General features: G+C 47.0%; 1 long non-coding RNA gene across 3 annotated transcripts in view; it reads left to right on the top strand.

The window, feature by feature from the left end:
• Window positions 1-13603, top strand: part of LOC137507193 (uncharacterized) — a 145751-nt gene that overhangs the window by 115242 nt on the left and 16906 nt on the right. For all 3 annotated transcript variants that reach the window (XR_011020473.1, XR_011020471.1, XR_011020472.1), the window contains one exon: window positions 6070-6152. This is a non-coding gene — a long non-coding RNA (uncharacterized lncRNA). The remainder of the gene's footprint in view (window positions 1-6069; window positions 6153-13603) is intronic.

Below are 13603 nucleotides of genomic sequence, written 5' to 3'. Positions count from 1 at the left end.
TGAGGCTACCAATATAAGTATAATGCTGATTAACTCTTTTTTAAAAAAAAATTATCGAAAGGTTATGCTTGTATAGATGTCCATAAAGTGACAGGAATACTTTAATAATAGTTCAAACTATAAATACTGCAATCACTTCACTTTATCATTTGGAATATACTTTTGTGAGAAACATTTTTTATTATACTCTTTAGTATTAAAACTCACAAAGCCATAAAAAATTTACTGCAAAGCCTTGAAAATTCCATATGTTTACTTGATATGACAGGCCACCAAGAAGCCAGGGCTTGTAGGGTAGCATAAGGATATCTGAAGGTGACACATGCTGTTATTTGATGAACAAAAATGCAGAAGGGTATTCTGGCAGTCAGTGTTTTGGCCTAGACAACTTGTGATGGTGACCAGGTGGGGTGTGTTATCTTAACAGTCTGGAGCTCTTGTGAATTATTTGCTGATAGATGTAAACAGCTGTTATTCTTGGTAATGGAAAGCAATTAGAAACATCTGTAGACTTGGCTATGAGTAATGTTTCCTATCCTCACAGCTCCCAAGTGCCAATTGGATATAACTAGATCATCAGGATGGTGCTGGCAATGGTACACCACATTATGGACCAATGATTAGAACTGAGCTGTGAAGAACAAGAGCAGCTTAAACTTCCTCTTGAGTTTCCAGGCAAAAACCTGCTAGGCAGAACAGTAGTTTCGCTATTTTAATCAATAAACGTGAATTTTTGTTTTCTTATTTAGTTTTGTTTGGATCAGTTATACATAATTTACTTTTATATGGCAGAAAACAGAACAACAATATGATAGAATTTATTATTGCATACTGGATTCCAGCAGTGCAAATTGCTTCAATGTTAGTGGCAGCTTGGAAGTCTTAAGTAGTCAGGATCACCATAAAAATCCTGTTTATATACATTAAATATATCGCTAAAACATAAAACCTTAACAGTTGATATAAGCGTACCATTGTACATCCATTTTAGTGACTGTGTCCATTTGGACTCTGTTGGCTCGATATAAACTGTAATTGACAGAAACTTTCTTGGAGAAAAGGGAGGAACATCTCCTGGGAGGACAGGAGGGAACCGACGCAAACGAAACGGAGGAGGAATTGAGAGGGTTGGGACTACAGGACGAACATTATGAGCAGTTGCAGGTTTTGAACCTATCGGAGTATCAGCTCCCTGAAGGCACTGTCACTTTGTTACAGAAGGGACTTAATTTTAGCATTACTACTGAATTTGACTATGCCCAATATAGAATAGACCTGTACAAAAACATAAGAAGATTGAACATACAATTACAATTTAAAAAGAAGGAATTCATCATGAATAAGCAGGCGAATGAGGGCCGTGGTGCCACGATAAGCTCGCTAGGGTTTAGTCCAGGGATTAGTTGGGACCAACAGGACTTCCTTAATCTTGAAATTTTGAAGGAGCTGGAAGATGAGCAATCAAAAGCTCGGATGCTCAATAGCCTACGTACTGACTTCAAAGCCTGTAGATCCCTTATACCGTTCCCGGTGCAGCCTGGGTCATGTTTGGATATTTTTCAGAAAATAATGGAGAAAGAAATAAGAGCAGAAATTTATCCCCATGGCCTAAGGAATTTATCATCGCAGGAGGAAAGAGCCCTACACTGGCTAAGGAAGAGGCCGGACCTTCAAATAAAACATGCAGACAAGGGCGGAACAATTGTCATCATGACTGAGGACCAGTATAGAACAGAAGCTTTGAGGCAGTTACAGGACCCTAATACTTATAGGCCACTAAGCCGAGACCCCACTGTAACATACCAGGACCGCTTGAGATCCCTATTAAGACGGGGCGCTGAGAAAGGAGTATTGGACCCTAAGCTAGCGAAGGACCTGTTGCCTGATTTCCCTATTAAGCCAGTGTGGTACCACATACCCAAGGTGCACAAGTCCCGGACCAACCCCCCGGGCCGGCCCATTGTCTCAGGCATTGGGTCGGTTACCGAGAGGTTGTCCAGGTATCTGGACCACGTCCTGAGGCCTTTATTGGATGACATTCCTTCCCATCTCCAGGACACATTGGATGTCCTTGTGGGCCTTGATGGCCTCAAGTGGGTCCATGGAGACCTGCTGGCAACCGTTGATGTCGAGAGCCTCTACAGCCGCATCCCCCATCATTTGGGGGTGCAGGCTGTGAGGGTGTTCCTCGACAGGACAAATGATGATAGAGACTTCAACGATTTTATATGTGAATGCCTTATGTTCGTCCTATCCCATAATGCCTTTCTATTTGATGGCAATTGGTATTGGCAGGTGTCGGGGACCGCCATGGGGACTGCGGTCTCCTGCACATATGCCAATATATTTCTCGCTTGGTTTGAGGAGCAATATGTACATGCCCCTGAAAACCCGTTTCGGTGTCACCTCAGGATGTGGTCCAGGTACGTGGACGACGTCCTTATCTTTTGGTCCGGGACTTGTGCAGCCTTCGATGATTTTTTAGCGTATTTGAATAATAACACCATGAATATGGCCTTTACTGCTACAATCAGCGATGATGGGGTTGCCTTCCTGGATCTGGAACTGGAGGTGCAGGGGGATACTCTAACCCCCAAGGGCTATCGGAAACCGACTGCTTCTAATTCCCTTTTGCATAGATCAAGCTTCCACCCCAACCATGTCACTCAATCGATACCCTATAGCCAGTTCCTCAGACTGCGAAGGAATAATGCAGATGATGCCAGCTTTAGGTCCCAGTCAGAGGCCCTGGGGAAGAGACTTCTGGGTAGGGGTTACGAGCAGGAAATGATTCAGAAGGCATTTAAAAAAGCGAGCAAGGTAGATAGGAAACAACTCCTGGGGAGACAAAATCGAAGAAAGAAAAATACCTTGACTAGAGGACAGGTCCCATTCACCTTTGACTACACTCCCATGGCGGATAAAATTCAGAAGACGTTAAAGAAAAATTGGGATATCCTTTTGAGGGATCCCATTCTAAAACCATTAGTGGAAGAGGGACCTCTTCTTTCCTACAGGAGGGCCCCCACCATTGGCTCAAAGATCAGCAGGAGCGAGTTTCTGTCAAGGGGTGGGGGTGGGAATTGGCTGAGAGACCATCTGCCGCAGGGGAACCACAGATGCGGTCGGTGCGTGTCGTGTGTAAGCATGGCCACTGGTTCTTGTTACCAGGTGGGCCCAATACGCCGTTGTGTACGAGATTTTTTCACATGTCAGACAGTTTTTTCCGTTTACGCGCTGTGGTGCCCTTGCGGCAGGTTCTACATAGGAGAAACGACCAGGTCTCTGAATAGGAGGTTTCGTGAACATTTCCACTCAGTTGAGTCGGGTAAGGGCTCCACTAGGATGATTATGCATATGAGGGAGGCCCATCAAGGGGACCCCACCAAGTTAACCTTTGCGGGTTTGCTGCAGGTTCCTCCCCCAAGACGTGGAGGCAACAGAGAAAGGAACTTAAAAAGAGAGGAAGCCCGCATGATATTGAGAACTGATGCCATGGGACCACTTGGAATGAACGACCATACTGACCTCTCTTGCTTCTTGGACCCATGATGAGGATATAGTGTTTCCTTGTGTATTTATAACGAACTGGAACGATACATCCCAAGAGTCCTTTAGGAGTTAGCAAGCACAGACTCTTCCTTGTGTTTCCCCAAAAAACCCCCCCCCCCCCCCCCTTTTTTTCCCTTTCCCCATCTGTCCTGTGGTCCTTTCCTTCCTGACCTTCCCACCATCCCTTCCCCGTTCCCTGATCCTCACCCTTCCCCTCACTCCCAATTTCTCCCTCCCTTCCCCACCCTTCCCTTCCTACCAGGCCTGTGTATGCCATGTTGAGTTGCCTTACGGCTTTATCCATTACTATTTTCCTAATTACGTCCAACCACCTATGGATGGCTTTCCCATTTAGGTTATCCCCGTCCTGTATGTATATATTTAGACTCTAGTCATACAATGTGCCACTTCAACTGAGTTATGTAACAATTTATTATTAACGTGCCAATGCTTTTCACCTAATGATTTCATTATACCTTTCCAGAAAGGGGTGAGTCATTAACACCTATACTCCCCCTTATGTTTTGTTTTTAAGTTTCCAACATATATCCCATCACTCCCATCAGCACAAATGGTATGGAGCATCTTTATAGTAATTATGGTTCCGTAATCACTAACCGAGCCTAATCACAATTGAATTAACACATTTTTTACACGGAATTTTATTATACCAATGTTTGGTGGATTTCATGTTTAATGGTTTTGCACATAGTGTCAATTTTATCGAAACACATATTACTATTTTGCACAAAAATGTTTTTGCCACTTTTGCCCTTGGCCGGTCTAGTAAGTTTAGGGACAACCAAGCACTGCATTCTAATATATAATAGCACTAAAGTAATTAATTAATTTTTTATATGCATTTCATGCTCCTAATATATGTAGAAAGTATTGATTCAGCACTATATATGCACTTTTCGGCTTTTGAGCCGCAATTTCCATTTTGGCCACAAGATGGCAGTAACACTTCCAGACTTACGGCGTGGACTCATTCTGCATTGGTTGCCAGGGGAACCTAATATAGTGTTCCCCACTTGAGCCACCGTAGTCAGGAGGTGTTAGACGTCACTTATCTCCGGCCGTCCCGTTTGGTGAGCGGCCAATAGGGAGACGTGACGTGATGGCCTAGGGGAGGTGCCACAATAGCGGCAGATCGCCGCACGCAGGCACAGTAAAGATATATAAAGCAGCCAGCTACGTGACCACCCCTTATAGCCTCCGTAGAAGCGCATGTAGCGCGAAACGGCCGTCAGGCTCTGCACCCACCGCACCCACCGCACCTTCTACACCCATCCACGGTATGTGTCTTTCCAATATGTCCGGCTGTATGTCTCTGTATTGATTTTATAAACGCTCAAATAAAGTGTGTAACAGCAGTGCCGGCGCTTTCTTCTCCTCCTTCTAACCATGAAGTCTTAAGTAGTCAGGATCACCATAAAAATCCTGTTTATATACATTAAATATATCGCTAAAACATAAAACCTTAACAGTTGATATAAGCGTACCATTGTACATCCATTTTAGTGACTGTGTCCATTTGGACTCTGTTGGCTCGATATAAACTGTAATTGACAGAAACTTTCTTGTTCTTCTGCCTTGTTTAAAAAAAGCTGCTTTTCTCATTAAATTTTGCCAATTTAAGTATTAATACAAAATGCCTACAAAACCTTCCTGAAACAAATCATATGAAAAATAACTTATACAACTTTGAGGACTGAATAGAAAATCATAATTTAAAAGGCGAATAAAGGAAAAAAGGCGAAGATGTGTATGAACATCAAATACAGGATTTCCGTGACACAGCAAGGATGTGAAAACATGACCACAATAATGATATGCGCTTGTTAAAGTAAAGTGATGATTACCTATGTAGGGTGAAGGCATTGGATCCCACAGAGCCTTCCCAGTCCTCTCTCCATACCCTAAGTCCTCTACTGTTGCCCATTGAAATTCCACAGTAACGATTCACTCATCTTCTAAAGTACATGAGGATGTGAATACTTCCTAAGGCTGCCCAAGGAGGGCCAAAGATGTATTGAGGCAAACTGGTGGAAACATTTTTTTTACCAGGGCCCTGTAGTGGAGAGAGGGGATGGAAAGAGGGCTGGGAAGGGTGAATGGTATCCAGAGCAAACATACTGAATAGGTATCAAAAACATTTTTAGGTCAGTTTTACTGACACAAGAACCTGGAGTGAGAAGTAAACAATACTAGTTGCCTGGCAGTGCTACTGATCTTTCTGGCTGCACTGGTGCATGAATCACACATCTGAAACAAGCATGCAGCTAATCTAGTCAGACTTCAGTCAGGGCACCTGATCTGCATGCTTGCTCAGGGCCTATGGCTAAAAGTATCAGAGGCAGATCATCAGAAGGGCAGCCAGGCAATTTGCAATGTTGAAAAGTAGATAAATAGGTCAGCCTCCATATTACTTCCACTTTAAACATGCTTTAAATATTTAATTTCCAAACCAGTGTCATTAATATATAACCAGTCCCCTCTTTACTGTTTTAACAGCCTCCACCATTCTGGTAATGTTTGCCTGTGCCACTAGATTATGGCTTATGTGACTTCCTTCCAATTCGAAAAAGCAGTGTGAGGCAAGTAATTAACTGATGCTGGGTGTCTGAGATCTGGTTCATAGCTATATCTTATTCAGATTAACACTTGTGCCATATGGTCACTATGTGGTTCAGCTGCCCAGTTGAGAATGACTGCCACTTGGTTGCCATTCATACACCCAAATTAGCCATCCACATACATGGTTTGGACAGACGTAGCAAGGTAGTAGCTGGACAGCAGTGATTGACAGTCACTGGATCTACTGCCTGTGACTTGCTAAATTTAACTAAACCTGAGATATGAAATTCATCCCGCAAGTGTTTGAGTGACTTTGTGCAGGCCCGTCAATTAAGGCCTCCAGAATCTTAAAAAGGCCACCCTAAGTGCAGAGCTGTGTGAGCGGAGTGTTCTGGCTAACCTGTCCGGCCTGTGTGCTCCTCCCTCCTGGTGTCTGGCATCTCTGCTCTACATGGTTCTTCTATGGTATGTGTCACTAATCCTGTGACCTACTGGCAGGTGACATCAATTTACACATACTAGTGCCAGCAGGGAGATGACAGGAAGCAGGGTACAGTAACCAGAGTGGAGGAGGAAGCATGGCACCAGGAGAGGTAAGACAAATGAATATCTACTCCATTATACTGCTGCTGCTGCAGCTATGGATTTGCAAAGGGGCAAGGGAGGCATAGCTGCATAATGGAGTAGATATTCATTTGTCTTACCTCTCCTGGTGCCATGCTTCCTCCTCCACTCTGGTTACTGTACCCAGCTTCCTGTCATCTCCCTGCTGGCACTAGTATGTGCAAATTGATGTCACCTGCCAGTAGGTCACAGGATCAGTGACACGTACCATAGCAGAACCATGTAGAGCAGAGATGCCAGACACCAGGAGGGAGGAGCACACAGGCCAGACAGGTTAGCCAGAACATTTTGGAATGTTCTAGTGAAGAGCAGTAACTGCTTTGACTCAATGTCTAAGAAAAGCCCACTCCAACCACTGGTGCTGGGATCATCTAGGAAGCCCCTGTCATTCTGTAACGGCAATGTTCCCTGATATAGCATAAAAAGATTACTCTTAAAATGTGAATGTTTTGTTTTTTAAGACAGTATTATTTTGAGCCTTTTAAATTGACGTCTAGTAAAATTCATACAGAGAAAAAAGTCTCCATTAACACTTCTACATACCTGTGTTGTTTGAAATCATCAGTAGGACTCTGGCTTGTTTTGTTAGGATCCACCTTGGATTTTTCTTTAAAGGATACCTTAGCCCTCAGTTAAATATGTAATTGATGACACGTGTGCGGAGAGCAGGGATGGCCGAACGGTTCGCCGGCAAGTGGTTCCCGGCGAACTTCCGTGGTCTGCGATCGCGGAGAACCACCAACTTTTCTGGAAGTTCGGTTCGCCCCCATAGTGCATCATGAGGGTCAACTTTGACCCTCTGCATCACAGTCAGCACATTGTAGCCAATTAGGCTACACTCCCTCCTGGAGCCCCACCCCCTTATAAAAGGCAGGCAGCATCAGGCATTGGACTCACACGTGTGCCTGCATTAATTAGAGAAAGGGAAAGCTGCTGCAGACTCTCATAGGGAAAGCTTAGTTAGGCTCTTCTAGGCTTCTTAGCTTGCTCCTTGCTGATTCTTATTGCTAAAAAAGCACCCCTCAACAGCTCTTTTGAGAGCTAATCTTGTTCTTGTGATCTATGTTTTTTTTTTTGTGTGTGTGTCCCGCTGACAGCCTTGGTAATTCCTACTGTGTGTGTCACTGCCAGGCCCAGCACATTCAGTTACTACCTGTGTGTGTGATAGGTGCACATTGCAATACCCATCACTGCATATATTTACCTGTTCACTTCAGTCAGTGCACCCACCTACCTACGTGAGCGCACGCAGTGTCACTGTACCTGTCCGGTACCTGTCTGTGTGTGACAGGTGCACATTGTAATACCCATCACTGCATATACCTACTACCTGTTGTTCACTTCAGTGCACCCACCTACCTACGTGAGCGCATGCAGTGTCACTGTACCTGCTCGGTACCTGTGTGTGTGTGTGTGATGTGAACATTTGTAATACCAGTCATTGCATAATTGTTCACAGTACCTGTGTGACCGCACGCTGTGTAATATACCACTCCGAGCATACCTGTTAACTGCACCTGTGTGACAGCTGCACATTGTATTGTAATACCAGTCACTGCATACCTTTCACTGCATCTGTGACTGCACATTGTATTATACCTGGCAGTCAGTGCATACCTTTCACTTGAATGGATGGCAGACTTGCCCTCCATAACAGATTCTCGGCAAAGGTAGTAAAGTCGAACAGTGTCATATACAGCAGGGCCTAGAAAGTCCTGCTGTATTGTTATTTTTTGTCACTACCTCGGGACTTGCATGCCATGCCTGCTGCCTTCCTTGGATGTGTGGTGGTAGACGTTTCTCAGGCTCCAACTCCGGACCGGAATCGAACCCTGACTCCCTGGCCGTACGCTTTCTTTAACAATGGTAGAGAAAGAACCATCGACAGTATGAGCAGTGATGGACTACTGGGTGCGCAGGCTTGACCTGTGGCCAGAGCTGTCCCAATTTGCCATCCAACTTCTGTCTTGCCCTGCCTCAAGCGTCCTGTCAGAAAGGACCTTCAGCGCAGCTGGAGGCATTGTAACTGAGAATAGTGATGGGCCGCACCGTTCGCCTGGCGAACCTCTCTGGGCCTCTTACTACTTCCGGGTCGCAATGACCCGGAGTAGTGCGCCTGCACTGCCCGGCAGAGCGCGTCCAAGATCGTGCTCCTGTTGCTGGGCACTCTCTGCGGTTGAGCGTGACGTCACTCATGACGTCACGCACATGCGCAGAGAGTGCCCGGCAACAGGAGCGCGATCTAGGACGCGCTCCTCCAGGCAGGTGAGGTACTGAACACTTTTTTGACTTAGGCGACTTCTCTTCTCAGTAACAATGCCTCCAGCTGCGCTTAAGGTCCTTTCTGACAGGACGCTTGAGGCAGGGCAAGACAGAAGTTGGATGGCAAATTGTGACAGCTCTGGCCACAGGTCAAGCCTGCACACCCAGTAGTCCAAGGGTTCATCGCTGCTCACAGTGTCTACATCCACACTTAAGGCCAGATAGTCGGCTACCTGGCGGTCGAGGCGTTGGTGGAGGTTGGATTCGGAAGCGCTAAGGCGAGGCATTGGATTAAAGAATGTTCGCATGTCCGACATCACCATGAGATTGCTGGAGCATCCTGTCCTTGCATGGACATAGGAGAAGGATTACTGGCAGTGGTACCTTTATTGCGTTGTGCTGTGACATCACCCTTAAACGCATTGTAAAGCATAGTTGCCAGCTTGTTCTGCAAGTGCTGCATCCTTTCTGCCTTCTGGGGATTTGGAAACATCTCCTCCACTTTGTGCCTAAACTGAGGGTCTGGTAGCGTGGCCACCCAGTACAGCTTATTCCCCTTGAGTTTTTTTATACGGGGTCCCTCAACAGGATGGACAGCATGAAAGACGCCATCTGCACAAAGTTGGATGCAGACGTACTATCCATCTCCTCTTGCTCTTCCTCAGTGATGTCAGCTAAGTTCTCCTCCTCCCCCCAGCCATTAACAATACCATGGGAAAGTTGAGCAGCACAAGCCCCCTGCGACAACTGCTGCGGTTGTTCTTTCACCTCATCCTCCTCCTCCAAAACAACACCTTCCTCATCATCTGACTCCTCTTCCCCAAATGACTCTTCCTCCTCCTCCCCCCTCTGTGCTGCCGCAGGTGTTGAAGAATCATCTGCTTCTGCTGAGAATTGATCCCACAATGCTTCCTCCTGTTCCTTTTCACGCTCCTCCACAGCTTGATCCACCACTCTACACACGGCACGCTCCAGGAAGAAGGCATATGGGATGAAGTCACTGATGGCGCCTTCACTGCGACTCACCAGGTTTGTCACTTCCTCAAACGGCCGCATGAGCCTGTAGGCATTTCGCATCAGTGTCCAGTACTTCGGCCAGAACATCCCCATCTCCCCAGACTGTGTCCTTTGACTGTAGTTGTAGAGATACTGTTTGACGGCTTTCTCCTGTTGTAGCAGGTGGTCAAACATCAGGAGGGTCGTATTCCAGCGAGTCAGGCTATCGCAAATCAAGTGTCTCACCGGCAAGTTGTTTCTCTGCTGAATATCGGCAAAGTGTGCCATGGGCGTGTAAGACCGCCTGAAATGCCCACACACCTTCCTGGACTGCTTTAGGATGTCCTGTAAGCCTGGGTACTTAGACACAAATCTCTGAATTACGAGATTGAGCACATGTGCCATGCAGGGTATATGTGTCAACTTTCCCAAATTCAAAGCCGAAATGAGATTGCTGCCATTGTCACACACCACATTGCCGATCTCCAGTTGGTGCGGGGTCAGCCACTGGTCCACCTGTTTGTTAAGAGCAGCCAGGATAGCTGCACCAGTGTGACTCTCCACTTTGAGGCAAGACATGTCTAATATGGCGGGACACCGTCGTACCTGGCATGCAGCATAGGCCCTGGGGAGCTGGGGCTGTGTAGCTGGAGAGGAGATCGCAGCACCAGTAGAGTTGAACTGCCACTCAGCCAAGGAGGAGGACGACAGCGAAGAGGATGTAGCAGGAGGAGAGGAGGTGTCACAAGTTCCACTGCACAGCCACATACTCCCTGCTTGCCATCTGTCACCAGGTTGACCCAATGGGCTGTGTAAGTAATGTACCTGCCCTGACTGTGCTTGGCAGACCAGGCATCCGTGGGCAGATGGACCCTTGACCCAACACTGTGTGCCAGAGATGACACCACTTGCCTCTCAACTTCGCGGTACAGTTTGGGTATCGCCATTTTTGAGAAATAATTGCGGCCTGGTACCTTCCACTGCAGTGTCCCAATGGCCATAAATTTTTGGAAGGCCTCAGAGTCCACCAGCTGGTATGGTAACAGCTGGCGAGCTAACAGTTCTGCCAAGCCAGCTGTCAAACGCCGGGCAAGGGGGTGACTGACAGACATTGGCTTCTTCTGCTCAAAGATTTCCCTCACGGACACCTGGCTGCTGCTGTGGGCAGAGGAGCGGGAACCGCTCAAGGTGAGAGGCTGAGTGGAGGAGGGTGGCTGTGATTGTGAAGGTGCAAGGGAGAAAGCGGCTGAAGATGATGCATCTGAAGGAGGAAGAGGAGAAGGAGGGTAGCTTTTCTTTTGTGTGCTGCTTTTCCTCAGGTGGTTTTCCCATTGCAGTTTGTGCCTTTTCAGCATGTGCCTTCGTAAGGCAGTTGTCCCTATGTGGGTGTTGGCCTTTCCACTGCTCAATTTTTGAAGGCAGAGAGAACAGATGGTGTTGCTCTGATCTACGGCAGACACACTAAAAAATTTCCAAACCGCTGAGCCCCCCTGAGGTGTGGGCACTATGGTGGCCTCAGCAGCTGACATTGAAGGGCATGTTGGCTGGCTGTCCATAGGCGGTGATACATGGCGCCGGACACTGCCACCAGCTGTTTCTGATGACGAGCTCCCCCTGCTTCTTTCAGCAACTCATCTCCTCCTACTCCTCTCTGACTCCCCCTCTGAACTGTCCCCCTGTTCATCCTCTCTATTGGGAACCCACGTGGCATCCGTATCATCATAATCATCCTCCCCAGCTTCGCTTGCCTCAGACACCTCTTAAACTGGACCAACAGCAGGTACTTCATCATCCTCCTCCTCACACATTACGTCCTAACTCAGACATATGAGGTGGTGTAACTTGCTTAGCGCCTTCATCTTGTTGTAACAAGAATGGCTGTGCATCAGTGATTTCCCCACCAAATAACTCCTGCGAACTGTCAAATGCAGCAGATGTGGTGCTAGTAGTAGCGCTGGTGGCTGTGGAAGATGAGGTGTTCTGTGTTAAATAGTCAACCAGGTCTTGACAATCTTGGGAGTTGATGGGACATGCTTTCTTCTGAGCACTGTACTTTGGTCCAGGGCCGCACGAAATCATGTCAGCACAACCTCGAACAGACCTGCCGGGTGGCCTGCCTCTGGGTCTGCCCCTGTCTCTGCCTCTTCCTGTTTTGTCCATATCAGGGAGGATGAAGTGAAAGGTATGCACTGACTTGACTAATACAATGTGCAGTCACACAGGTGCAGTGAAAGGTATGCAGTGACTGGTATTACAATACAATATGCAGCTGTCACACAGGTGCAGTTAATAGGTATGCTCTGAGTGGTATATTACACAGCGTGCGGTCACACAGGTACTCTGAACAATTATGCAATGACTGGTATTACAAATGTGCACCTGTCACACACACACTGGTATGGGACAGGCACAGTGACACTGCATGCGCTCACGTAGGTAGGTGGCTGCACTGAAGTGAACAACAGGTAGTAGGTATATGCAGTGATGGGTATTACAATGTGCACCTGTCACACACACACAGGTACCGGACAGGCACAGTGACACTGCGTGCGCTCATGTAGGTAGGTGGGTGCACTGTGAACACAGGTAGGTATATGCAGTGATGGGTATTACAATGTGCACCTGTCACACACACACAGGTACCGGACAGGCACAGTGACACTGCGTGTGCTTACGTAGGTAGGTGGGTGCACTGAAGTGAACAACAGATAGGTATATGCAGTGATGGGTATTCCAAGGTACTGGACAGGCACAGTGACACTGGGTGCGCTCACGTAGGTAGGTGGGTGCACTGTGAACAACAGGTAGTTATATTCAGTGATGGGTATTACAAATCTGCACCTGGCACAGTAGTAATTATACCACCAAGGGGCCAAAGGCCAGCTGCGACTGACCGACAGGGCTGTATATATTGCAAGTGGGCCACACACACACACAAAAAAATAGATCACAAGAACAAGATTAGCTCTCAAAAGAGCTGTTGAGGGTTGCTTTTTTGCAATAAGAATCAGCAAGGAGCAAGCTAACAAGCCTAAAAGAGCCTAACTAAGCTTTCCCTATAGCCCTCTCTGCAGCAGCAGCTCTCCCTTCTCTACCGCAGTGGGTCCAATGCCTGACGCTGCCAGCCTCAGGCATTGGAGGTGGGGCTCCAGGAGGGAGTGTAGCCTAAGTGGCTACAATGTCCCTGCTGACTGTGATGTAGAGGGTCAAAGTTGACCCTAATGATGCACTATGGGGGTGAATCGAACTCCCAGAAAAGTTTGCGGTTCTCCGCGATCGCGAACCCCAGAAGTTCGCCGGCGAACCCTTCAGGCCATCTCTACGTGAAAGGTGCAGTAAACCTATGTGCTCCTCCCCACACACACACATATTGCATCAAGGTATCCTTTGAGGATGAAATTAATGTTTTGGGGGGGTTTTGGCCACAAAATTGTTGAATGCTGTGTTTCCACATATTCAATTTTCTGGTGAAATGACAGTAATAAAGGTACTATAGTTTTCAGCAGTCATAAATCAGATACATCAGGTGTCAAATGCTACCAGACTGCTATAAGCAGACGAGGCAGCGATCAGCTATTAGGCAGAAATC

This window comes from Hyperolius riggenbachi, chromosome 1, assembly GCF_040937935.1.
Source record: "Hyperolius riggenbachi isolate aHypRig1 chromosome 1, aHypRig1.pri, whole genome shotgun sequence".
Classification (NCBI taxonomy): domain Eukaryota; kingdom Metazoa; phylum Chordata; class Amphibia; order Anura; family Hyperoliidae; genus Hyperolius; species Hyperolius riggenbachi.
The sequence above is the reverse complement of the archived record's forward strand: the minus strand, read 5'-3'. Positions and strand labels throughout refer to the sequence as shown.